Genomic DNA, 24,330 nt, shown 5'->3' with positions numbered 1-24,330 from the left:
AGGTTCTTGCGAAGTTTTTCTTCGCACTGACGGCGTTTGGCAGGAAGGGGGCGTTACTGGGTGTCAACTGACCGTTTTCAGGGAGTGTCTGAAAAAACGCAGGTGTGGCTGGGCATTCACTGGGCGGGTGTCTGACGTCAAATCCGGACACGAATAGACTGAAGTGATCGCAAGCGCTGAGTAGGTTTAGAGCTACTCTGAAACTGCACAAATTGTTTTTGCAGAGCTCGGCTGCACAAGTGGTCGAACTTCTGCTAAGCTAAAATACACTCCCCAGTGGGCGGTGGCATAGCGTTGCACGGCGGCTAAAACTAGCTAGCGAGCGATCAACTCGGAATGACCTCCATGGTTTTGCCCATTAGAGAACAATTTTGCTGCTGCAATCAAGTCCGAATTAAGCCCAAAGTCAGGAACAGGCTTGAATCCTAATGCACATCTTTTAAGTAAACTTTTATCACCCACACCCTAATCACTCCCAAAGCCTTCCCATTGGCTCCTTAACAAGAGTGCTTTATCCAAGGTTAATTAGGTATAAAATGACATTGCTGTACACCATCCTGCACACGGGGTGCAATATGTCTCAACCTCTGGGTTCCATGGGGGTCATTCCGAGTTGATCGTAGCTGTGCTAAATTTAGCACAGCTACGATCATCTTCCCTGACATGCGGGAGGACGCCCAGCACAGGGCTAGTCCGCCCCGCATGTCAGTGCGGCCCCCCCCCCATCCCCGCAGAAGTGCAAAGGCATCGCACAGCGGCGATGCATTTGCACTTCAAGAGTAGCTCTCGACCGGCGCAGCTTTAGCGTGCTGGCCAGGAGCTACTCATCGTTCCCCGGCCCGCAGCGGCTTCGTGTGATGTCACGCAGCCGCTGCGGCCCGCCCCCCGTTCGGTCCGGCCACGCCTGCGTTGGCCGGACCGCGCCCACAAAATGGCATCCAAACTACGCTGTTCCGCCCCGCCCAGCGACCGCCTCTGTCTGTCAATCAGGCAGAGGCGATCGCAGTCCTGCTACGGCCTTCAGCCATCTGGCATGCTCCGGCGCATGTGCAGTGGGGACCCGTTCGCTCGGCTGCGATAATAAGCAGCGGTCCAACGGGTCAGAATGACCCCCCATAGCCCTCAGGCTTTCCATTGTTATTATGTTAAAGATCTGGATTGGCAAAAATAGGTAATATGGGAAACCTAAAATACCCCGCTGTATTTGTTATAGTAGGACATTCAGCCTGCAACATGCAGCATATATTCAGTAGGACTATACCAATAAAAGATACAGATATATTTAAATGGGATTTAAATTCAAGATGCTAATGGCAGTCAGCAGACTTAGCCTGATGCTAATTAGATACTCACACTTCTCTGCCTGACCTATTAAAAAATAAAGCTTGAGAAAATCTGCTCCTTTTGATAGCAAAGGATTTCACTTGAAAGGGGTTTTCTGTGGAATATGATGCGTCTCTGGAGCTGGTTTAAATGTCAAATGCACGCGTTTCATTAGGGATACACGACACAGGTCATGCCTCATAGTGTACATTAGATAAACAATGACAGACTGACTCCAATATCTGTAATTTCAGATCAATGAAGATAGATTTCATTGCAGGAAAAATACAGTGTTCTGGGCTCTGTAGTATCACAGTCATTTTGCACACAGCAGGATGACAAATATTGCTTCAGCCCAATAATGGCCAGGTCTTCTGTGTGTGTAGAGAAGGTCTAGCCATCAGTAAGGCTGATGTGCTCCGTCACTGTGATTTCAGACAGAGCGAATTCTACAATGTAATTACTTATTCAAGGTTCCTATTGATACTAACTGCTAGTTCTGCCAGCAACTGTCACTACCATAGTCCGTGTACCAGGGAACGTCCTTTCTTCATTTATAACAATTCTGAGATGTTTTATTCTTTTTGTGTGTTTTGTGAGAAAGATAGAATTTGAATCAATCACAAACAAGAGCAACAGACACGAACAGATATCGCTGTCAAGTTACAAATAACATCGCCATAAAGTAGTGATGTGCACCGGAAATTTTTCGGGTTTTGTGTTTTGGTTTTGGATTCGGTTCCGCGGCCGTGTTTTGGATTCGGACGCGTTTTGGCAAAACCTCCCTGAAAATTTTTTGTCGGATTCGGGTGTTTTTTTTTAGAAAAAACCCTCAAAAACAGCTTAAATCATAGAATTTGGGGGTCATTTTGATCCCATAGTATTATTAACCTCAATAACCATAATTTACACTCATTTTCAGTCTATTCTGAACACCTCACACCTCACAATATTATTTTTAGTCCTAAAATTTGCACCGAGGTCGCTGTGTGACTAAGCTAAGCGACACAAGTGGCCGACACAAACACCTGGCCCATCTAGGAGTGGCACTGCAGTGTCAGGCAGGATGGCACTTCAAAAAAATTGTCCCCAAACAGCACATGATGCAAAGAAAAAAAGAGGCGCACCAAGGTCGCTGTGTGACTAAGCTAAGCGACACAAGTGGCCGACACAAACACCTGGCCCATCTAGGAGTGGCACTGCAGTGTCAGACAGGATGGCAGATTTAAAAAATAGTCCCCAAACAGCACATGATGCAAAGAAAAAAAGAGGTGCAATGAGGTAGCTGTGTGACTAAGCTAAGCGACCCAAGTGGCCGACACAAACACCTGGCCCATCTAGGAGTGGCACTGCAGTTTTCTAGCGAGAGGATGAGTGCTTCCATCCTCATGTGAATCTGAACCACTAGCCATGAACATAGGCCAAGGCCTCAGCCGTTCCTTGCCACTCCGTGTCGTAAATGGCATATTGGCAAGTTTACGCTTCTCATCAGACGCTTTTAATTTTGATTTTTGGGTCATTTAACTGAACTTTTGTTTTTTGGATTTTACATGCTCTCTACTATGACATTGGGCATCGGCCTTGGCAGACGACGTTGATGGCATTTTATCGTCTCGGCCATGACTAGTGGCAGCAGCTTCAGCACGAGGTGGAAGTGGATCTTGATCTTTCCCTATTTTAACCTCCACATTTTTGTTCTCCATTTTTTAATGTGTGGAATTATATGCCAGTATCAATAGCAATGGCCTACTACTATATATACTGCGCACAACTGAAATACACCACAGGTATGGATGGATAGTATACTTGACGATACAGAGGTAGGTAGAGCAGTGGCCTTCCGTACCGTACTGCTATATATACTGGTGGTCACTGTCAGCAAAACTCTGCACTGTACTCCTCCTGTATAATACTGCTGGTCCCCAGTCCCCACAATAAAGCAGTGTGAGCACAGATATATGCAGCACACTGAGCACAGATATGGAGTGTTTTTCAGGCAGACAACGTATACTGGTGGTCACTGATCAGCAAAACTCTGCACTGTACTCCTCCTATATAATATACTGGTGGTCCCCAGTCCCCACAATAAAGCAGTGTAAGCACAGATATATGCAGCACACTGAGCACAGATATGGAGTGTTTTTCAGGCAGACAACGTATACTGGTGGTCACTGTCAGCAAAACTCTGCACTGTACTCCTCCTATATAATACTGCTGGTCCCCAGTCCCCACAATAAAGCAGTGTGAGCACAGATATATGCAGCACACTGAGCACAGATATGGAGTGTTTTTCAGGCAGACAACGTATACTGGTGGTCACTGTCAGCAAAACTCTGCACTGTACTCCTCCTATATAATACAGCTGCTCCCCAGTCCCCACAATTAAGCAATAAGCACAAATATTTGCATCAGCATTAATAAACGGAGAGGACGCCAGCCACGTCCTCTCCCTAACATTTCCAATGCACGAGTGAAAATGGCGGCGACGCGCGGCTGCTTATATAGAATCCGAATCTCGTGAGAATCCGACAGCGTGATGATGACGTTCGGGCGTGCTCGGATTAACCGAGCCATACGGTAGAATCCGAGTATGCCTCGGACCCGTGTAAAATGGGTGAAGTTCGGGGGGGTTCGGTTTCCGAGGAACCGAACCCGCTCATCACTACCATCAAGTATTGGCTCAAATGTATTAAGCCTTAAAAATTATGAAGTGGAGACAGATAAAGAGTGATAAATCAGCTTCCTAATTGCCATGTAACAGGCTGTGGGGCAGATGTATTAAGCCTGGGGAAGTGATAAAGCATTGATAAATGGAAGGTGATAATGTGCCATCCAATCAGCTCCTAACTGTCAGCTTACATATTGGAGCTGATTGGCTGGTGCGTTATCACCTTGCACTTATCACTGCTTTATCACTTCTCCTGGCTTAATACATCTGCCCCAATGAAAAATGACAGTTAGGAGCTGGTTGGCTAGTCATTTATCGCTCCTTATCCATCTCCACTTTATCACTTTTTAAGGCTTAATACATTTGGGCCAAATTGTGTGGCTTAGTACCGATGGAAAAAGCAGGGGTGGAGGGAGAGCTGGGGGCTGGACAACTGTGGACACAGGTAGGCTGATCATTTGGGGGGGCCTAAGAGGTGGTACCTTCACAGAATCAGAAGCAGGTTGAGATTATTTGCGCCACCAAGCCTCCATATCTGCTCAGATACCAACAGGTGTACCGCCTGTACTATCCTGATTTTTAAAAAAATGGATACTGAGCCAGCATGAGCAATTAGCTCCATGTGATTTGTATCTTGGGGGATGTTGTCCATCGTGAAATTAGCATTTCTGGGTGGAGACTATGTAAAGGCACATATGTGTTTTGGGTGGAATGTCATGGGATCATTTTCTCTGGGAGTCTGCAGGCTCAAGCTGCAGGCAGGGTCAATCCCTCACACTTCTCTGCACACAGAACACAGGTGGAGCACATGGGTGTGATTGATGGATGCCGCAAGGCTCTTGCAGGGCTGCCACAGTTTGGTGGTCCAGTACCAAATAAAATTATTTTGGTCAAACTAGAGCTAGTGGCTGCCAATAAAAAAAAAAACGTGGACAACTGTTCACCAACACATATCTGAACCTACCGACATACCTCCCAATATGACCCATTCCAGGAGTAACAAAATGTTCTTCTTCCTGGATTTCTCTCTTAATTTATGATTGCCATCACCTGCATTGAACTAATTAATTGATAAGAATGATTTTTCAACACAGGTGATAGCAATCATAAATGAAGAAGTCCAGAAACAGATGGGATGGGTCATGTTGAGAGATACTGGTAGGTACAATTAGCTTAATGTCATTTTTTTTAATTTCAAAATATATCAATAAAAATAAACTTTCATCCTAGGGGTGCAGTGAAAAAAATGCTGATACTCTAGGGCGCCGTAATTCAAAAAGTTTGGGAACCACTTGGTTTACATACTTAGTGCTTAAGAAGAAGCATAAATAGCTGATTTTGTGTTGTGGACGACCAATGCTAAACTAGCTGGCCGGTCACTAGAGAGGTCACTACAGAGTTTAGCCAGAAGCTGGGGGTCGCGTGAGTTTGTTGATATTTTTGTTGTTGGTGTGATTGCTGGAACATTAGCTTATGCTGATTGTGCCATCCTGACATCCCTGAATAAACTGCATCTGGTTCAGCAAATCCCATGCGAGCATCAGCTGTTACGGTGCTTGCCACAGTAGTTTGACTTCTGTGCTTATTTGAGATGTCCGGTCACAGATGGCTGTAGACCGAAAAACACAGCGGGCGGTGCGGCTCATACATATTAAGCCACATGGATACTCACATATTGCGTTGATATTCGTATAAGTATAAGCTAGTAAGAGGGATTCGTTTTTCTCATAATCAAGCCCAATACATGTAGGGGAGGACAGGGACAGAGGAGGGAGGGGCAGTTCCTTATTACCTGGTCGGGTTTCTGTAGGAGCCCAGGAGTGCAGGGGGAAACCACGCCATGCCCCAGTGTGCATGCCTCTGCTTCACTGCAGAGCGCACCATACATAGATATTGATCGAGGGCCCCAACCACTACCAGTATCTGGCCACGCATCTGGGAAGTCTAGGCAGGTCCCGGGGAAGGAGGAAGGAAAGAAAAGAAGACAAGGGAATAGGAGAAACCAGGCCATTCTCGGAGACCCCTGAAGGAAGAAGTGAGGGCACAGTAGTGATTGTATTGAACTGTAGGAGTAAATATGTGAACAAAACTGGGCTAGGGCTGATGCCTAGTTTTACTTACTTAAAAACAAAAAAGCAATAAGCTTAGTAGCATCAAGTCACAGGAGAATTACCGAACAAGCAAAAAGCAGTATTCTGATTTATACAAAAGAATTAATAAGAGCTATACTGAATAATGAATATGCTGCTGCAATTATTAATTGTGTTGCGCACAACTAAATCTAATTAAACTGTGTAATTCATATAAGTAGATAGCCATTGTTATTACTACTGTGTTCTACAGAGGTTTAGCCTGTGGCTCTCAAACAATCCCCACTTCACAGAGAACAAGATAAAATTCACAACAAAGCATTAAGGAGGAACTCATATCATTTAGTACTCTGCAAGTCATAGAAGAAGCTAAATCTCTCCTCTCTGTTGCTAAGGAGACCTTTTTAGGAGCCAAGTTCTTTTGCCTCAAATATTTCCTATTTATTAAAGTTCCTGAGAAAACATTTTTTTTTGTTTTTCATGAGATACTTGATGTGTGAGCCCATCACTAAGGGGTAAATTTACTAAGGTGGGAGTTTTTTTTTTAGAACTGGTGATGTTGCCCATAGCAACCAATCAGATTCTATTATCTTCTAGAAGCAGGTAGATAAATGTTAAAGTAGAATCTGATTGGTTGCTATGAGCAACATCACCAGTTCTAACAAATTCCCACCTTAGTAAATTTACCCTTCAATGTTACTAAAACTGGCTGTATATGCTGCCATCGGTTCTTCTGCGCAACACCAGGAAACAGAATTTGGTCAGGAGCTGGATCGTCAGAGCAATGTATCCAGTCTGCTGATGATTAAGGGCCTGATTCAGAGATGGACAAAATGTCGATGTTGTATGCACTAGAGCGATTTTTATGCCACTGCTCTTGCGCAGGGCCGGCCCAGCCCGTGATGCCCTAGGCAACATTCAGGCTGGTGAAAGTCCCCCCAGACCACCCATGGTGGACCAATGGCATGTAAGGCATGTGCACACCCTGAACATGGCCTCATGGAATAGACATGGCCTCTTGACAGTGGGTGACTGGGAAGCAGAGGGACTACAGACAGCAAATCTCTCCCCCTTATGTCTCCAGCCATCAAGTCTCACTCCACCTTGTGTCTCCAGCCATCAGGTCTCCCCCCTTGTGTGTCTCTACAATCAAATCTCTCCCCCTTGTATGTCTCCAGCAATCCAATTCCCAAGCAATCTCTTCAACAAACTCTCGTAATTTACTTACCTTTGTTTTCTTCCCTCTGCTTCTCCGTGGTGTGCCCTCTGCTGTGATTGACGATGATATTGAACTGCAATGAACTCTGGAATAAAGATGATGTTTGGTTAATTGCCAATAAATTAAAATAATCACAAAAAGAAGAATTTGGCATCAAAGAAGAACAAAGAGAAGACAACTGGCTACAGTTCACACCACAAAGGAGCATTCACTATGCAGGTTATCATTTGAATCACAGATGAACATTGGAATTACAAATATTTGCATAAGATAATTGGAATCACAGTCTATAATATGGTGATGAGAAGAGTCTTCAATGGCAATAAACGTTGGAGCTTTGGTACACTTCTGCAGTGCCACAATGGGAGAAATTGGCACACAAATATATTGGACAATTTGGGGTTGTGACAGGGACAAATATTCACAGTTTTATCCACAGAGGATGTAGCTAGCGAAGAGATAGTAGTGCCTCTTGACACTTAATAATGAGTATCGTTTTGGGTTGCACAAACTCAGTCTCTCAGAATAAAGGGTTTTACTTAAACTTGCCACAAATAACTCAGTCTTTCAGAATAAATGTCTGTACTGTAATACAGCTCAGTCTTAGATATTAACACAGTCTCAATGTGTGGGAAAGGATTGCCTTAATAACCTCTTTGCGGTGTTTAGCTTATGGAATGTGGCGCTGCAGTGTTTAGCTTATGGAATGTGGCGCTATGCCGTCTGTGCCCTTTAGCTGCACAGCCAGTGACAATGGCTCCTTAAACTCAGTATCAACTTGCCCCGGACCTTGGTCATTTAGTTACTCATGTACTCACTCAGACCCTTTTGAGCAGAGACTTTCACTTACTGGACCAGTCTTTAATGGTTCCTCATGGTCACAAGATGGCCGCGGTGTCTGCGCCTCTCACAAGGCCTGGTGGTGTCCGGTCTCCGGCTGCAGTGTCTCAACACCCGCTCACCCGGCACTTGGCTCTCCGGCATCACCACACTGCTTACACTTCTGCAGCGCTGCTCTCACTGCCCAGCGTCCTGCAGCTGACACTTGCCCTCAGCTCCCACTCTGCTCCGCATTCAGCATGCGTTCAGCACCTCCTGCCTCCACACACCGCTCCTCCTTCTTCTTCCCACAAGGCTCTTCTGTTCCCAGGCTGCCCTGCCCAATCAGCAGTCCACATCCAGACCATGTGATTGGCCCAGGGATCCTGCTTAACTCTTGCTCTGCCTGCTGCGGACCTGTAAGTAATTCTTAAAGGGGCATGCTTACCATTTTCCGGGGTACCACATACACACTGTGTGATCGGCAAGCTATGTTGTTCCAATTTATCATATCATGTACATTTCAGTGTGCATATATAGTTTGTGTCTATGCAAAAAGAAATAGGTGCATGTCTGACCCTAATTGAGACAGAAAGTGTAAGAGTTCCAGGATTCAGTGATCTATAACAACCAAGCCACTAAGCTGAAGGGAATGGGATGAATGGATAAACAAGGGAAGGCACACAACCCAAGAATTCCTATCTATATTCCCTTTTATGTTGACATACGAGAGGGTTTGGCAGCACTTGGACATATGCATGTGAACCTGATATCTGCAAATGTATCTGAAAAAGTGACTCCATGATGGGAAGGTCCACAACAACTGTGCCCATCCCACGTTCAATCTGGAAGGCTTGGCACATTGTAATTACCAGAAACACATTATACTTTGCCAGCAAACAAATGAGAAGAGTAAGAATAAGTTATTATGAAGAAAGTCTGACAGAATATAAATGCCATAACAATCTCTTGTCTGAGTGCCTGGTATGAAAAGCAAGCGAAATGAAGGTTGATTCAAAGAGCAGCGGGAGCACACTAGCACACAGGGGAGCTTGGGATGGATCCCTGAGACCAGCACTGTCCTCCTGTATGGTTTTCGTGGAAACTTAAGCTCACAATGGGGTACTGCATGTTTGCTCTTTGCTAGCAAACCCTAGAGAGTGCTGCCGACGTCCTCTTAATTAGAGCAGATAGAGGCTACGAACCAGTAATTTCAAAGTCTCTTTGTAGTGTATATTAGCAACTGGAAGGTCACCAGGAAAGTGGAGAAGTGGGGACACAAGGTGGATGAGGTCATACTGGTCTATCACCCTGGCACATATCTGCCTTAGACCGTAGCTACAACACTTTATGGAATAGCATTATATTTGTAATCGTTTCCAGCTTCAGTATTAGTCAGATAAGCGGCCCATACCTTACAAAGGTGGGCCGCACTGCTTTACATTTTAAAACACATTGACTATATAATCTAATAATTAAATGTAAAATGTAATGTCATTGTCCCTTACAACCTTCAATGGCACACAAGAGCACCAGTAGCAAAAAAAGGGTTTTCATTTCATTGACTGATGGAAGGGGTGTATTGGTGGCAATGGGCTGATGGTAACTAGCATACTGCAGTGATACATAGGGACTGATTCGGAGTAGAAAGCAGCTGCATCCGTGTGTGCTTCTTTTGCCGCTGTAGCACCTGTGACTATATGCTAATGCCGCTACAAAGCCCCTCCCTGGTGTACAGCAGTGTGACAGAATGTGCAAGGACTGAGATTCCTACTTTATGATGCCCAATGTGAGCGATGAAACGTCCTTGTACACAACAACCCTTAGCAACAGACCTGTGATAATCCCACAACACTCCTATAAAACTCAGCATCACTGTGTATCTGATTAACCACCCGACTGTCCAGGAATGTCCAGCACGTTTCTAATACATTTCAGACACCGTGTGCATGTGCAGCATAAAAACATCGCTCCACTGCATCCAACATCGGCAGTGCTTGTGGCTCAGAATCAGCCTCAGGCACTGGTGTAATCTACCATTCCGGGGCTGCTGTAGGAGTCCAGGAAAATGCAAGACTTTCCTCACTCTCTGCATCCTAGCAGAGCAAGTTATTTGTTTATGCCCAGCTAAAGCCCATTTATACAAATTGGGGTTATTCAGAGATGGACGCATATCGTTGCATCCGCAGCAAGATCTGCGTCCATCTCCTTACATGCTGGGCGCCATTTGTGGCGCCGCCTTACGATGCGTCCACAATTTAATTGTGGACTCATCTATTTAAGGTCAACTCCTGCGCTGGCAGGGGTGCCACTGCAATTTTTTTCAATGGATCGGCTGCGTGTGACGTCAACCTGCTAACTCATACTAGCATGTGAGAAGACAGTTCCTCAGCGGAGAAAAGCTCCCAAAGAAGATGTTGAGGAGAGGCACCGCTGACGAGAAGAGAGAAGGTGCCAGAAAGATGATAATGACTTAAGGTGCCCATATACAAAACGACCTGTAAATGATGATTTATCGTTAACGATTCCCTCTGAACTCCCCCGGCAGCTCCCCGGCAGTCCTGGGCAAATGATATAGTACAATAAACATACGATACAGTATATCTTAAGATCTGGGAGTGGCAACATCCAGGAGCATGCTGTCGTTGACTCTAGCTTCAGATCTGCCCTGCAGTAGGGAAGCTCAGAAGCTCCGACCAGCGGGACCGCACATCGTGATCGTTATCATTCACAGACACTGAACGATCTGCACTATTATGAACGATTTGTAGTTCCGACCTGTCGGAAATGGCCAAATCGCTCATAATATCGTCTAGTGTATGGGCACATTATGTCCTGGAAATAAAGAGACTCTGGTAAAAGACCTACAGTTGCTCCCTCTCTGTACAGGTGAAGATGAGCAGGAGTCAGGAGGACAGCAAGTGTAAAGGCTGGAGAAGGGCAACAGAGAAGAGAGCAATAGCGAGTTCTTGAGTGGCATGGAGCCCATTTGGAAAGAGATGGCCATAGAGGATACTTTTTGCAAAACAGCTACCCCTTTGGTGCATTCTATGTGTCACGAAGGACAAGGTTGCGTCTTCAGAGTAAGAACATGGCTTTAATACCATTTGCCTTCTGTCACCTCTTTACTTTGAACCTTCATGTAGTGAATGTGTGCAGTCCTTCACTCCACTGTTTTTCCTTTCAGGCATGTTCAGTGTTGTGGTTGGGAGACCAGTGAAGGTTTGATACTCTGCACAGGTTGCTCATCTGGATCTGCTAGTCTTCATTTTTTACAGGTTCCGCACACTCTACTGCTGACATTGGGGGTCATTCCGACCCGTTCGCACGCAGCGGTTTGTCGCTTTAGTGCGAACGGGTCCGGAATGCGCTTGCGCGGCGTGTTACGTTGCGTCCTACTAGAAAAGCGGTCGCAGAGCCGACCGCAAGAATACAGACAGAAGGCATTCCTGGGTGGATCCGGACCGTTGGCTGGCGTTTTCGGGGAGTGGTAAGGAAAACGCAGGCGTGTCTAGAAGAACAGAGGGCGATGTCTGACGTCAAAGCCGGCTCCAGCATCGCAGAGATTGTTGCACAGGGTAAGTATGTCCAGGGCTGGTCTAGTTTTACTTGAAATTTTTTTAGCTTTGCACAAGTGATCGCAGCCCTGCTAAGCTAAAACACACTCCCCCATAGGCGTGTACTAGTTGACCGCAGCAGCAGCAAAAAGTTGCTGGCTGCGATCAACTCGGAATGACCACCATTATTTTATATTCAGAGACTTGGCTAGTGTAAAGGACTGGATGAAGTGTCCATGTGTTTTGGTAGTTTTTTTTTTTCCATTTAGCATAACTGTAAGGACAGTTTACCTTGAATTTAAGTTTTTTCTCTTTGCACAGAATCTCCATATATGTGTTATGCCGTCAAAAAAGCTCATTGCAAAACATAATGAATTGGTCAACCAAGCTCAGTCCATACATATCATTTTAGTCATTCTTAACTGAGAAATGAAGCAACTAACTCTATCCTGCACATGGGAGTACTTTTCCTCTTATAGAATTGCTGAATTCTAGTGAGTTTCTGTTGGAATGCAGACTGAATGGAGCTTCAAGTCCTATGATGATCACAGGCTGTTTGCAAATTTCCAGGACGAAAGCTGCCGTGTGTGGGCCAGCCCTGATTCTCAAAGTTTGTGTAACAATTACATTGTGTCCCTTCTCTTTTCTGCATTCTGGGAGATATGGCAGCATAATATTTACAATGCTCACTTACAATTTAAAAATAAAGATTAATGACAATCTTTGACATTAATAATAATACACATAGAATAAATGGATAAAGATATAGCAAGGCAATAGCAGCTAGCAGGGATGAGACAGAAATGTGATCCAAAGTAAGCAGATAAGGATATTGCAAAGTGGGCTCAGTAAACCCGGCAAAATTAGTACATGGTAATCCAATATGTGAGCAGACAGAAAGTGGTCAAAATGAAAGCCAGAGGTCAGAATCCAATCACAGGGTTTGCATAAGAGTAGATTAATTGAACAATCCCCTAGCATTGACTGCTATGTGAGAGCTCACTATTAGGGGTATATTTACCACAGGTCGGCTTCCATCAATTTTTGCCAATTCCAAATCGATGAAAATCAGTCCAAATCAATTTTTGGTTTCCAGAGCTAAAGCACACATTTATCAACATTATTTTTAGTAAATGTGTGTTTCATCCACTGAAACCCAACATCAATTGAAGTTGAGTTATATTGATTTGAAATCGTAAAAAATTGATGAAAGCCGACCTTTAATAAATAAACCCCTTAGTGTTAGCGGGCATAGCCCCAATCACCGACAGATTAGTTGTCAGCGCATGAATACCATGCCAGGAATCTCTCAGAGTCATATGTCTCAGCCAGTCTGTAAGAGGCATGAGTACTGAATAAGGACTTAGGTAGCACAATAGATCGCTGACCGTGACAAATCCAATCATGTTTTAGGGCAGACATAAGATAAAAAAAAATAAAAATGAACTGACAACATATAGTATATCACCTGCAGCTTCTCCCCCTCCCCCCCCCATCCTACTTGTGGGGGTCTTGCATTCCCTTGGTGTATTTCTAAGCATTGGTTCTTTAATAGGCTCAGTTGAATAAAAAGTAGATAAATGATAGAGATGCTCATATTAGACACTTGTGGGGGGGGGGGGGGGTCTATTCATGAAGATGTGAAAACAGTGTATAAACAGACCAGTGGAGAGGTTGTTGCCCATGGCAACAAAGCAGTATTTCCCTTATATTTCTAGAATGTACTTGATAAAGGCTTCATTCAAAGCTGATTGGTTGCCATAGGCAACCTCTCCACTTGTCCTTTGCTCCACTCTTTTCACTGCTTCATGAATAGACCCCTTGATATAAAAGTAATTGAGATATCCTCTGTCATGAGCTACTTAAGTCATTAAAAAGTGTGAAACAAGTTGTACATTAGCCAGGGTTGTCGTCTTTCTGGCTGCCCACTCCAGGAGAGGACAGCCAGATCGGAGCAGCAGGGGACGGGGAAGGAGGGCGTGACTTTACATGGAGGCATGGTGGGGGCGTGGCTATGTAGCTGAGGCTGCACAGGGGGCGTAGAGCTTGTGGTCGCGTCACTGTGGCCACGCCCCCACTATACAGTGTCGGTATTACAGGCACTGTACAGCGGGGGGCGGGGCTACGATGACGCGATTCAGCAGGAATTGGGTCCCCTTGTGCTCTACAAGTGGGCAGCCGAGGGGGGTGTGCAGGGGAGCTATTTTAGTCAGCAGAAAATTCAGATGACATTTTTACCTTTGTACGCATGCATATTTTTAGCTACAGACCCCAAGCCCGCAAAAGGCAAAGATCAAATAACAGAAATGGGGCATTCTCGAATATATGCGCCCTGTGAGCAATCTTGTGCAATTTCTTTTCTTTTTTTCCATAAAGTAAATGTTCCCATTAGCATCTTACTGGGAGATACGTTGGATCAGATGCCGCATTATTCTACGTATGACATTATATGGGCAAAACTGTAGTAATAATTTAACAAAATAAAGCAGAAATAATGATCTCTACCATTGTTAAACTCGTTAATTACCATACTTTGTGTTCTAGCTTCGAACAAGTCTTATGTAATCCAGGGCTGATTTTGATTGAATGACGGTTCTTGAGATTAGTAAACAGTGGCACTAGAATATATTTAATTCCAGTGAAAGAAGAATAAGTGCTGTGAATCAGCTATAAGTAATATCTGATAATATATTATTCATTTAGGAATGCTTAATGTGCTTCAGAGGATTGTTATGAATTATGAATGGGTTTCATATATTTCTATTCTTTAGTCAACAGAAGCCTTTTTTAAACAAGGAAATAGATTGAAATGACACTTTAGGAATAAAATAAAAGCAAGATCTTATATTGTCACTTGTGCATCTTATTCTTTATTACCAATGTGACATGAACTGCTACTAATGCTGTTTATTCCGCTGCGTCAGCAGTCTAAACAAAAAAGGTCTACTTTGATAACCCAATTTCATTAAAAAATGGACCCAAGTATCTAATTAATCTTTTTGGGTATCTCCTTGCCCCATAAACATGTATTTCTTGTGTTATCTTCCAATAAGAGCTGTCTACTGTGATATGAGGACTTCTGGGTTTATGACACTTGAATCCAGCTTCGCATATGTGGCCATAGGGAACACTGGATGGGATACTCTCATGGGGGTAATTCCGAGTTGATCGCAGCATCAAGTTTGTTAGCAGTTGGGCAAAACCATTTGCACTGCAGGTGGGGCAGATATAACATGTGCAGAGAGAATTAGATTTGGGTGCGGTGTGTTCAAACTGAAATCTAAATTGCAGTGTAAAAATAAAGCAGCCAGTATTTACCCTGCACAGAAACAAAATAACCCACCCAAATTTAACTCTCTCTGCAAATGTTATATCTTCCCCCCCCCTGCAGTGCACATGGTTTTACCCAACTGCTAACAAATTTGATGCTGTGATCAACTCGGAATTACCCCCATGGATTTATAAGTAAAGAAGCCAATAGGCTTTTCTAGGCAACAAAGTCTATAGATGGTGTACAAGGTACGGAAAGATTTACTTTCCAGGAGATTGATGCATATGAGGAATGCAGCAAAACCTCATAAATCTGCAGTTAGAGGTTTGACCGCATTTTGCAGTTAGTACATCCTGCCCAAAATCTGAAACCAATCTGGTTTTTTTTACCACTGGAGCGAATATTTAAATGCCCTGGTCATGGCACCATACTGCTGGCTTAGCCCACAGGTGGTTCCATGGTTTTACGGGTGCGCGCTGCCTGCTTCAGACACGTTTATGCCAGTACAGGTAACTAGCTTCTTGCTCTCAAATTGATAGCTTTCATAGAGACCCGGCTGTGTAGTCAGGTTGGCGGCTTCTCACTGTCTGATTGATGGCTTGCCGTTAACAGACTCAGGGCAGTATTAAGGCTGGTGGGAGCCTAGGGGCAATGAAGTTGTGGGAGATCCCCCCACTAGCAAGAGTACCCCCCCCCCCCAAAAAATAAAATAAAAAAAAATTGTCTTCCCGGAATGCTATAGCATGTGAAGGACAGCACCAGGTATCAACAGTGAACAGACGCTTCCAGGTCAAAGTCAGTTTTCCCCGCAAGACTGGCACAACATGGACTAGCACCGTGGCGCTGTTTTTCGCTATAAATAAACAGCTGATAGCCGGGGAGGACTACTCTGCTTCACACCCATAAAGTGTGGAGGCCCCAGGACGTCCGCCCCTATCGCCCCTCCCTTAATCCAGGCCTGAGCAGACTGATTAGAGAAGCCACTTATCTGTAATGGTATAAATGTGTCTGACGAAGCAGGCAGCGCACCCATGAAACACGTAACATCATTTTATGCAAACCTCCTTGTATGTGCTTTTCTCATGATGATGCTCTCTTTCAATCTAACCCACCTGATCTAAACCCACTAGGAAGAACTTTTAAATTAACTTGGAAGCTCGCTATTCCTTTTTTTAATTTAATTTGAAATCGTTTTATTTCTCTGACGTCCTAAGTGGATGCTGGGGACTCCGTCAGGACCATGGGGAATAGCGGCTCCGCAGGAGACAGGGCACAAAAGTAAAAGCTTTAGGATCAGGTGGTGTGCACTGGCTCCTCCCCCTATGACCCTCCTCCAAGCCTCAGTTAGGTTTTTGTTCCCGGCCGAGAAGGGTGCAATCTAGGTGGCTCTCCTAAAGAGCTGCTTAGAGTAAAAGTTTTATTAGGTTTTTTATTTTCAGTGAGTCCTGCTGGCAACAGGCTCACTGCAACGAGGGACTTAGGGGAGAAGAAGTGAACTCACCTGCGTGCAGGATGGATTGGCTTCTTAGGCTACTGGACACTAGCTCCAGAGGGACGATCACAGGTACAGCCTGGATGGGTCACCGGAGCCGCGCCACCGACCCCCTTGCAGATGCTGAAGAGAGAAGAGGTCCAGAAATCGGCGGCTGAAGACTTCTCAGTCTTCATGAGGTAGCGCACAGCACTGCAGCTGTGCGACATTGCTCTCAGCACACTTCACACCAACGGTCACTGAGGGTGCAGGGCGCTGGGGGGGGCGCCCTGGGCAGCAATGAAAATACCTATACTGGCTAAAAATACATCACATATAGCCTCTGGGGCTATATGGATGTATTTAACCCCTGCCAGGTTGTCAGAAAAACGGGAGAAGAAGCCCGCCGAAAAGGGGGCGGGGCCTATTCTCCTCAGCACACAGCGCCATTTTCCCTCACAGAACTGCTGGTGGGAAGGCTCCCAGGCTCTCCCCTGCACTGCACTACAGAAACAGGATTAAAACAGAGAGGGGGGGCACTTATTTGGCGATATGATTATATATTAAGATGCTATAAGGGGAAAACACTTATATAAAGGTTGTCCCTGTATAATTATAGCGTTTTGGTGTGTGCTGGCAAACTCTCCCTCTGTCTCCCCAAAGGGCTAGTGGGGTCCTGTCCTCTATCAGCGCATTCCCTGTGTGTGTGCTGGGTGTCGGTACGTGTGTGTCGACATGTATGAGGACGATGTTGGTGAGGAGGCGGAGCAATTGCCTGTAATGGTGATGTCACTCCCTAGGGAGTCGACACCGGAATGGATGGCGTATTTAGGGAATTACGTGATAATGTCAACACGCTGCAAGGTCGGTTGACGACATGAGACGGCCGGCAAACAAATTAGTACCTGTCCAGGCGTCTCAAACACCGTCAGGGGCTTTAAAACGCCCATTTACCTTAGACAGGGACACTGACTCCAGTGTCGACGGTGAAGAAACAAACGTATTTTCCTTTAGGGCCAAACGTTACATGTTAAGGGCAATGAAGGAGGTGTTACATATTTCTGATACTACAAGTACCACAAAAAAGGGTATTATGTGGGGTGTGAAAAAACTACCTGTAGTTTTTCCTGAATCAGATAAATTAAATGAAGTGTGTGATGATGCGTGGGTTTCCCCCGATAGAAAATTATTGGCGGTATACCCTTTCCCGCCCGAAGTTATGGCGCGTTGGGAAACATCCCTTAGGGTGGATAAGGCGCTCACACGCTTATCAAAACAAGTGGCGTTACCGTCTCCAGATACGGCCGCCCTCAAAGAGCCAACTGATAGGAGGCTGGAAAATATCCTAAACAGTATATACACACATACTGGTGTTATACTGCGACCAGCGATCACCTCAGCCTGGATGGGCAGCGCTGGGGTGGCTTGGTCGGATTCCCTGACTGAAAATATTGATACCCTTGACAGGGACAGTATTTTATTGACTATAGAGCATTTAAAGGATGCATTTCTATATATGCGAGATGCACAGAGGGATATTTGCACTCTGGCATCAAGAGTAAGTGCGATGTCCATATCTGCCAGAAGATGTTTATGGACACGACAGTGGTCAGGTGATGCAGATTCCAAATGGCACATGGAAGTATTGCCGTATAAAGGGGAGGAGTTATTTGGGGTCGGTCCATCGGACCTGGTGGCCACGGCAACAGCTGGAAAATCCACCTTTTTTACCCCAAGTCACATCTCAGCAGAAAAAGACATCGTCTTTTCAGCCTCAGTCCTTTCGTCCCCATAAGGGCAAGCGGGCAAAAGGCCAGTCATATCTGCCCAGGGATAGAGGAAAGGGAAGAAGACTGCAGCAGGCAGCCCATTCACAGGAACAGAAGCCCTCCACCGCTTCTGCCAAGTCCTCAGCATGACGCTGGGGCCGTACAAACAGGTGCGGTGGGGGGTCGTCTCAAGAGTTTCAGCACGCAGTGGGCTCACTCGCAAGTGGACCCCTGGATCCTACAAGTAGTATCCCAGGGGTACAGATTGGAAATTCGAGACGTCTCCCCCTCGCAGGTTCCTGAAGTTTGCTTTACCAACGTCTCCCTCCGACAGGGAGGCAGTATTGGAAACAATTCACAAGCTGTATTCCCAGCAGGTGATAATCAAAGTACCCCTCCTACAACAAGGAAAGGGGTATTATTCCACACTATATTGTGGTACTGAAGCCAGATGGCTCGGTGAGACCTATTCTAAATCTGAAATATTTGAACACTTACATACAAAGGTTCAAATCAAGATGGAGTCACTCAGAGCAGTGATAGCGAACCAGGAAGAAGGGGACTATATGGTGTCCCTGGACATCAGGGATGCTTACCTCCATGTCCCAATTTGCCCTTCTCACCAAGGGTACCTCAGGTTCGTGGTACAGAACTGTCGCTATCAGTTTCAGACGCTGCCGTTTGGATTGTCCACGGCACCCCGGGTCTTTACCAAGGTAATGGCCGAAATGATGATTCTTCTTCAAAGAAAATGGACGATCGCCTGATAAGGGCAAGGTCCAGAGAACAGTTGGAGGTCGGAGTAGCACTATCTCAAGTAGTTCTACGACAGCACGGGTGGATTCTAAATATTCCAAAATCGCAGCTGTTTCCGACGACACGTCTACTGTTCCTAGGGATGATTCTGGACACAGTCCAGAAAAGGGTGTTTCTCCCGGAGAAGAAAGCCAGGGAGTTATCCGAGCTAGTCAGGAACCTCCTAAAACCAGGAAAAGTGTCAGTGCATCATTGCACAAGGGTCCTGGGAAAAATGGTGGCTTCTTACGAAGCGATTCCATTCGGCAGATTTCACGCAAGAACTTTTCAGTGGGATCTGCTGGAAAAATGGTCCGGATCGCATCTTCAGATGCATCAGCGGATAACCCTGTCTCCACCACCCGGGAAAGTGGGGACTTCATCGGGAAGTCTTCCACATGATTGTGAACTGTTGGGAAAGACCAAAGGTGGACATGATGGCGTCCCGCCTGAACAAAAAACTGGACAGGTATTGTGCCAGGTCAAGAGACCCTCAGGCAATAGCTGTGGACGTTCTGGTAACACCGTGGGTGTACCAGTCGGTGTATGTGTTCCCTCCTCTGCTTCTCATACCCAAGGTACTGAGAATTATAAGACGTAGAGGAGTAAGAACTATACTCGTGGCTCCGGATTGGCCAAGAAGGACTTGGTACCCGGAACTTCAAGAAATGCTCACAGAGGACTCATGGCCTCTGCCGCTAAGAAGGGACTTGCTTCAGCAAGTACCATGTCTGTTTCCAAGACTTACCGCGGCTGCGTTTGACGGCATGGCGGTGGAACGCCGGATCCTAAGGGAAAAAGGCATTCCGGAAGAGGTCATTCCTACCCTGGTCAAAGCCAGGAAGGAGGTGACCGCACAACATTATCACCACATGTGGCGAAGATATGTTGCATGGTGTGAGGCCAGGAAGGCCCCCACGGAGGAATTTCAACTCGGTCGATTCCTGCATTTCCTACAAACAGGAGTGTCTATGGGCCTCAAATTGGGGTCCATTAAGGTTCAAATTTCGGCCCTGTCGATTTTCTTCCAAAAAGAATTGGCTTCAGTTCCTGAAGTCCAGAAGTTTGTCAAGGGAGTACTGCATATACAACCCCCTTTTGTGCCTCCAGTGGCACTGTGGGATCTCAACGTAGTTCTGGGATTCCTCAAATCACATTGGTTTAAACCGCTCAAATCTGTGGATTTGAAATATCTCACATGGAAAGTGACCATGCTGTTGGCCCTGGCCTTGGCCAGGCGAGTGTCAGAATTGGCGGCTTTGTCTCACAAAAGCCCATATCTGATTGTCCATTCGGACAGGGCAGAGCTGCGGACTCGTCCCCAGTTTCTCCCTAAGGTGGTGTCAGCGTTTCACCTGAACCAGCTTATTGTGGTACCTGCGGCTACTAGGGACTTGGAGGACTCCAAGTTGCTAGATGTTGTCAGGGCCCTGAAAATATAGGTTTCCAGGACGGCTGGAGTCAGGAAAACTGACTTGCTGTTATCCTGTATGCACCCAACAAACTGGGTGCTCTTGCTTCTAAGCAGACGATTGCTAGTTGGATGTGTAGTACAATTCAGCTTGCACATTCTGTGGCAGGCCTGCCACAGCCAAAATATGTAAATGCCCATTCCACAAGGAAGGTGGGCTCATCTTGGGCGGCTGCCCGAGGGGTCTCGGCTTTACAACTTTGCCGAGCTGCTACTTGGTCAGGGGCAAACACGTTGAAAAATTCTACAAATTTGATACCCTGGCTGAGGAGGACCTGGAGTTCTCTCATTCGGTGCTGCAGAGTCATCCGCACTCTCCCGCCCGTTTGGGAGCTTTGGTATAATCCCCATGGTCCTGACGGAGTCCCCAGCATCCACTTAGGACGTCAGAGAAAATAAGAATTTACTTACCGATAATTCTATTTCTCGTAGTCCGTAGTGGATGCTGGGCGCCCATCCCAAGTGCGGATTGTCTGCAATACTTGTACATAGTTATTGTTACAAAAATCGGGTTATTATTGTTGTGAGCCATCTTTTCAGAGGCTCCGCTGTTATCATGCTGTTAACTGGGTTCAGATCACAGGTTATACGGTGTGATTGGTGTGGCTGGTATGAGTCTTACCCGGGATTCAAAATCCTTCCTTATTGTGTACGCTCGTCCGGGCACAGTATCCTAACTGAGGCTTGGAGGAGGGTCATAGGGGGAGGAGCCAGTGCACACCACCTGATCCTAAAGCTTTTACTTTTGTGCCCTGTCTCCTGCGGAGCCGCTATTCCCCATGGTCCTGACGGAGTCCCCAGCATCCACTTAGGACGTCAGAGAAATAGAATTATCGGTAAGTAAATTCTTATTTTTTGCACACTGTCTTTTTCTATCACATACTATCTTTTAGTATGTCACTAATCTTTTTTTGAAATGTAATAATTTTAATGCATTTCAATAAAAACTAAAGTTTTAATTTATAACTTGGTTCCACAGTGCACCTAAAAAGATGCTTTTCTTTTTTCTTTTCTCTTGAAATTATTTGTCTGTGACTATAAGCATCAGGGTACACGAATATAGAACCTACGTCTATAGAAAAAAAAATTATACTATTAGCTCTTGGGATGCTGGTGCGGGACTGATCCTTAAGAGGTTCTGGAACTCTCTCTTTCCCCTGAAAAGGCAGCAACCACTACCATTGGACTTAACTAGCACCTTTATACCCCTTTTCCACTGTAGCATGGGTCGCAGCCGTGTCTACAGCCCTCCCTTCACATTTACCCGTGTTTTAAAAGCTAGTGGAAAAGGGGTCTTAGTGAGAGGGCGGGGAACCTTTTCTCCAAGGTATAGAACACTGGGCCTAATTCAGACCTGATCGTAGCAGCAATTTTGTTAACAGTTGGGCAAAACCATGTGCACTGCAGGTGGGGCAGATATACAATAACAAGTGCAGAGTGAGTTAGATTTGGGTGGGGTGTGTTCAAACTGACATCTAAATTGCAGTGTAAAAATAAAGCAGCCAGTATTTACCCTGCACAGAAACAATATAACCCACTCAAATCTAATTCTCTCTGCACATGTTATATCGGCCTCCCCTGCAGTGCACATGGTTTTGCCCATCTTCTAACAAAATTTGTTGCTACGATCAACTCTGAATTTCCCCCACTCTCTTACCTATACGGGTGCAGTGTGTGCATCAGCTTCTTAACTTGCAGACATTGGACTAAAACTGCAGCAAAACCTCCGCAAATGCAGTTTTTGAAGGTTTGGATGCTTTTCTCATATGCACCAACCTCCAAACTGCGATACATACGGGAGCCTGGATGCATTGGGCAATGCCATCTTTATATGGCTTTACCGTATAGAAGCCTTTGGGCTTCTTTTCATGTTTTCCCCTAAGAGGGATCCATTTGGATCCCTCCCAGCACCCTTTGCAGTGTGTGCATCAATTGATGATACGCAGGACGACTCCTGGGTCACAAATCCGGAAATCCTGTCGCAAAGGACGGCTCTTACCAGGAGAGTTGTCCTTGGTTATTTTCTTGTAGCATATGGAATTAAGAAATGCTGTTACGCCTGGCATGACTGGCGGGAACCATTGCATTCACAATCATGCAAACTGCCCATTGAGAGTGACTCAGCCAGTGACACATTATAACAGTGGTGGATGGAGCACTGCCTGGTACCAGTGCACAGACCAGCAATGGTGCCCACGACTCTGACCTGATCCGCCTTACATGGGGAGCATTCTCAGTGACTCCACTTTCCTGCCAGCAGAAGGAAGCTTGGGGACTTCCTATATTCCTCATCTACCGGCTATGGGGGAAGTGTATCAAATCTTCTGAATACAAAATTTATCATAGCAATGAATCAGCTTCAAGCTATCATTTATCTAGCACAGTTTATAAAATGACAGAAGCTGATTGGTTAATTTGGGCAACTTCTCCCTTCTGTCGAAGGTTTGATACATCCCCCCTCTCCCCTAATACAGTGTTTCACTGATTAATTTTCCCCATTCGGACTATAATGTATCAAGAAACATGACTTTTTATATATGTAATAAGAACAACAGAGGGGGAGGTGAGCTAGCTGGGGGCAGCTAGATGGCGGTATAGTAATTACACCTGCGGATCAGGATGGGGGGGACTGAGTAAGCTGGGAGCAGTGGAGAAGCAGCACAGTAATTGCACCAGTGGATCAGGGACAGGGGTGAACCTAGCGAGCTGGAGGCAGCGGGGAGGCAGCACAGTAATTATGCCGGTGAGTCAGGGACAGGAGTACCCGAGGAAGCTGGGGGCAGTGGCTAGGCAGCACAGAAATTACACTGTACACTGACGGATCAGGGACAGGGGGGGGCTCTAGTGAGTGGGGGACAGCGGGGAGGCATTACTTACACCAGTGGATCAGGGAGGAGTGCTGGAAGAGTCTGGGGCAGTAAGGGAGTAAACACTCTGAAATGACCTGGCAAATACTGGGTCACTTCATTAACCTATATGCTTTGCAAGAACCTCATTCCCAGTGGAGTGTCCTGGTCACACGTGGAACCGTGGCAGATTTCTTTCTCTACCACTATCTCCTTTTGGAACCTCTGATTGGCTGGCATAAGAGAAGAGGGCGGGGTGATGGGGAGAAGGCAGGGAGACAGCAGTCTTTGCTGCTCTTTTCCCCTCAGCAGGCTCCTTACATCATCCTGTGATGGCGATTTTTCTGTTTAAGAAGCTATCCGTGCTTCTATGAATCACTCTCCCCCTACTTCTGTATGGGGAAGTGATATCCACCCTGATCCGGGGCGCCGCCCGCTGGAGACATCTGGGATTTCTCTATGATAAGTAACCCCTTCTGTTAATAAGAGGAGCAGTGAAAAGCTCTGTTATCACTGATAAAGGGCTTTTAACTGATCCATGAATAGACCCCTTACAGTTTTATAAACAATAAGGGCATTTACACATACACCAAATTCAGACTTTGTACAGTACCCCAGCCCTACACCCACTTGTATTACAGTTTTATATATTCTTATAGCAAGCAATGCTCAATTGCTATTTTCTCACAGGCCATATTTACATTTGCCCGAAGGGAGTGTCACAGAGCAGGACTCATCAGAACTACCTATCAGTATTTAGTCTTATGTTTATGAAAGGTTAACATTCAAAATGTTGACATGGATGTAAGTTTTTTTCACTGCACCCCTAGGCCAAAAGTTTCTTATTGAGAAATTTAGAAATAGGTATTACATTAAGTAAATTGTGTTTATATGTCATCCTTGTCCACAAATTGTATGGTTGGCAGCCACCAGCATAGTTTTACCTATTACATTGACCAGTGTCGGACTGGGGTATGAAGGGCCCACCGGGGGAATGCAGTGACAGGGGCCCATACTTAGGGGTGTGGCCA

General features: G+C 45.7%; 1 long non-coding RNA gene across 1 annotated transcript in view; it reads right to left on the bottom strand.

The window, feature by feature from the left end:
• Positions 1–24,330, bottom strand: part of LOC134928830 (uncharacterized) — a 46,598-nt gene that overhangs the window by 4,429 nt on the left and 17,839 nt on the right. The window contains exon 2 of the long non-coding RNA XR_010178044.1: positions 7,310–7,385. This is a non-coding gene — a long non-coding RNA (uncharacterized LOC134928830). The remainder of the gene's footprint in view (positions 1–7,309; positions 7,386–24,330) is intronic.

The sequence above is a fragment of the Pseudophryne corroboree genome, chromosome 5 (assembly GCF_028390025.1).
Source record: "Pseudophryne corroboree isolate aPseCor3 chromosome 5, aPseCor3.hap2, whole genome shotgun sequence".
Classification (NCBI taxonomy): Eukaryota; Metazoa; Chordata; class Amphibia; order Anura; family Myobatrachidae; genus Pseudophryne; species Pseudophryne corroboree.
The sequence above is the reverse complement of the archived record's forward strand: the minus strand, read 5'-3'. Positions and strand labels throughout refer to the sequence as shown.